Source organism: Microtus ochrogaster, linkage group LG4 (assembly GCF_000317375.1).
Source record: "Microtus ochrogaster isolate Prairie Vole_2 linkage group LG4, MicOch1.0, whole genome shotgun sequence".
Taxonomy (NCBI): domain Eukaryota; kingdom Metazoa; phylum Chordata; class Mammalia; order Rodentia; family Cricetidae; genus Microtus; species Microtus ochrogaster.
Genome location: NC_022030.1, coordinates 16,675,607 through 16,679,337, shown reverse-complemented (window position 1 = coordinate 16,679,337; position 3,731 = coordinate 16,675,607). Strand labels below are relative to the sequence as shown.

Genomic DNA, 3,731 nt, shown 5'->3' with positions numbered 1-3,731 from the left:
TTCACTATGGGCTCCCTGTGCAAGCCTGTTCACTATGGGCTCCCTGTGCAAGCCTGTTCACTATGGGCTCCCTGTGCAAGCCTGTTCGTGATACCATGTTTTCTTTTACCACATGGCTCAAAGAAATGGTTTTAAATTAGAAATTAAACAGTTTCTAAAACCTAAATGTTCAGTTCCAGGAAAGTTTGCTTCCAAGGAGAAAATAAGGCATGGGCATACCTTTGAAGGTAACCTGATCTCATTTAGATTCAATATATGCATTTATCCGTATTATAGTTGCTCTGGTGTCTCAGTTCTTAGAAATCACCAACGAAACGACATTTAAGCAAGTTAAGAACAGAACTCTGACAGGAATTGGATCTCTGTATTCCCTGCCAGGGTAAGTGTGGTAGAGACATAATGCTTATCATTTTATATGTGAGTTTAAATGTAGACAACAAGCAATTAGACATGTCAGTAACCGAGATAACTTCCAACTCCGTCGTGTTCTGTGAAAATAGCATGAAAGTGATGCGGTGGGGGAGAGATGTGCCAGCCCACAAGTGATGATCTCTCCGAGGAGGCAGCATAGAAGAAAACCATTAAACCACACGTGTACAGTCAAAGCATGGCTTTTAATAAAAGTCGGCAGCAGCATCCTCCACTCCAAGGGCATCACCTCTCTACTGTGATGTCACCCTCTGCATTCTCCTCCCTCCCCATTCCTCACCAAATCAATCTTTCAATTCTGTATATAAAAATAATTGCACTCATTAAATAAAATTTTGTCAATATCATTTGCAATTTTAAAGCTTTGCAAATTATTTTACATGACCATTATCTGTTGAGCTTTCTTGTTGGTGTGTTTGTTTTCTTGGTTTGGCTTGGGTTGGGCTGGGTTTTGGCATTTTCTGTGGACCAAAAACAGTTCATTTTTTTCTCCTGATTAACTTCAGACACCCTCACGACTAATTTTCATTGAAGAATCTCTTTCTCAGTCTTCACTTGGGCAGAAGTGCAGTTTCCACTGAACAATATGCCCTTCCTACCTTGTCTTGGAGACATGCGTGGTAGACAGAGTTCTGTGACTGACCTTGTGATTCTCTGTCTTGGAGAATTTTCCTTCCTAAGTCAGTGGAAGAGGAGCTTGTGAATACATGATAAGGTGCAAGTCCAGGAGGTGGTTACAGTATACAACAGAGCAGAAAATCACTAATCAGCTAATCCTGTTAACCCTTTAAAGCACCTTGATTCTCCTTCTCCGGAGAATAAGAAATCCAAGAGATGTAAACTTGGAAAAGACAAGTGCTTTCCCACTGCTACTGGGAACCCAGTGGAAGCCATGTGCAAAGGAGAGGAGGCAGCTGCTCGATTCGGGAAGTGTGCTGTGGCTACCAGCCAGCATAATGTGGAGACCTCACCTCTACATCTACAAGGAGCTGAATTCATCTGAAAACCTAAATGAGTTCGCAAGCACAGCCCTCCTCGACACTTCCACCAGAGTCCAATTCAGCTCAGACCTTGAATCTAGCTTTGAGCAGGGAACTCGATCAAGCCCAGAATTTTAACCTACAAAATTGTGAGATGATAAATGGGCATTATTTTTAGCCACTAAGTTTATGGTAATTAATTATGCAGTAATAGAAAACTAATACCACATGTAACTGGATTTATCAACTTCAGTGTTCTGCTAAACGGCTAAATAATGGCTCTTTCCCATCTTTCGAATGTGCACCATTAATTCTCCTGAAAGGAAGGAATTCACGTGGGACAGAGTAAGGAGGTCAGTGATGGAGAGGCTGGGCCCAACGTGGGGCAGACTAATTGCAAACATCATCAGCCCACTGAGCAGGGTATGCTTAGGGGATGCAACCAATGGCTGGGAAGGAAGGAAGAGTCAAAAAGACCAGGATAAACGAGCACACACCGAGCCACAGCGATAGGAATCTGGGCAATGCAACTGATTTTCTTTTCATTAATTAGCATGTGGGCCAGGAGTAGCCGGGAGATCATGAAATAAAGATGTCACATAGTCATGGTAGTTTCTTCATTGTGAATTCATGAGATCATATGCTGATAGTTCAGAAGCATTTACATAATGTAGGACATGAAGAATCATGTCCATCCAACGCTGTTTTATTTCTCCTTTCTCTAATACAAAGAAAGGCTTTAGTCTGGTTCCTAGCCTCACTGACCAGTAGATGGAGTTACGGTCCGTGGGGTGGAGTCAGAAATAACCAGTCACATCCTGCCTCACTCTAGAAAACAGTGTTGAGATAAGTCATACGAGGGCCGTGAATCCCTGAGTCCTAGGATGGAAGAAAGCTTTCAGAGACACCACCCAGGACTCTGTCCAGCCCTAAATGAATATTTAATATGTTTTGGGTTTGAGTTAGAGGTTGAGAGAACCCAGGCATTTTCTGATAGTCTGACTTATCCTGAATGCTCAGAAGTCCTCTCAACCGTGTCATCCACAGCTTGATAGAGCCTGTCTTCCTCAGACCCTTTGCTTCCTTTAGTATAATACCTAAGCATCACACAGGAACTCATGTGTCAAACTTAGTTCATGCTACAAGAAATGTATGTTCTAGGCCAGGCATGGTGATGCACACCTTTAATCCCAACAAAGTTGGGAGGCAGAGGCAGGTAGATCTCTGTGAGTTTGGAACCAGCCTAGCCTACACAGTGAGTCCCAGGAAATCCTCTTCTGCTCCATCCTTATACCTAAAGTGAATTATTTCTTATATCAAACTATAAGAAGCATAAATCCTAATTTTCATATGTGTATGTGAACACACTTATGTACATGCAAATCTCTACATGATTACTAAAAATAGGAATAATGAAAAGCTTCCTCCAGCAAAACCAAATAAATGTATTTATTCATAAGTATGTTTCCACCACCACCTCTCACTGATCCCACCCTAATCAGAGGATCCCACCTCTCTGGCTTCTTGGTCTCTTTTAAAAAATGTGAACCTGGAGGTCTGACAAATCACAGTGAAGAGCAGCACTAGCTTAGCTGGTGCAAACCCATGGCGAGAGGTTAAAACAAGGTACGGTCACTGCCTGCAAAGCAGGGGGCAGAAACGACCAGACCAGGTTCCCTCTCCAACTTCTCCCATTCACTTGAAATGAATTTCAAAGGACCTAAAAAGAGACAAAGGGCTAATACCCATTCTTTACTGTACAAGATTATAATTAACCTAACGTCTGTTTCAAATTTACTATTATCTATTAAGAAATAAATAATTTTACAGCCTCTAATGTAGCTCTTAAGCCTTAAATCACTGACCATAACTAATAAGCAGCTTAATAGCAAGACTTACACTACATAGAGCCACAGACCACAGTTTCACTGGGCATAAATCATCATCATTTTTAATGCAGAGGCAACAGCAAATCTCTGTAATTACTGGGTGCATTTTGAATCATTTTTATTATTACTGCGCTGGCCCCATTAAAAATCCAAAACACTGAACTGCATGGAATATAAAACTGGAATTATGATACACTACAAACTCTAATTGAAATCCATAAATTTCCTACTAGTATTCAGAATTATTTTGTTGCCAAAAGAATTTCAGTTCTGCCGACTTAAAGAATTAACCTTGAAAGCATTTGCTGTCTGTAACAATGAGAAAGGACATTTCACACTGCAAGATTTGAGGAGTCGATTTTGGAGAGAAAGAAAGAAAGAAAGAAAGAAAGAAAGAAAGAAAGAAAGAAAGAAAGAAAGAAAGAAAGAAAGA

The 3,731-nt window shown here is 40.9% G+C and overlaps 1 protein-coding gene across 2 annotated transcripts in view; it reads right to left on the bottom strand.

Moving 5' to 3' along the window:
• The window catches only part of Samd5 (sterile alpha motif domain containing 5), a 59,167-nt gene that overhangs the window by 20,863 nt on the left and 34,573 nt on the right, over positions 1-3,731 (bottom strand). The gene's annotated exons all lie outside the window — the stretch shown is intronic.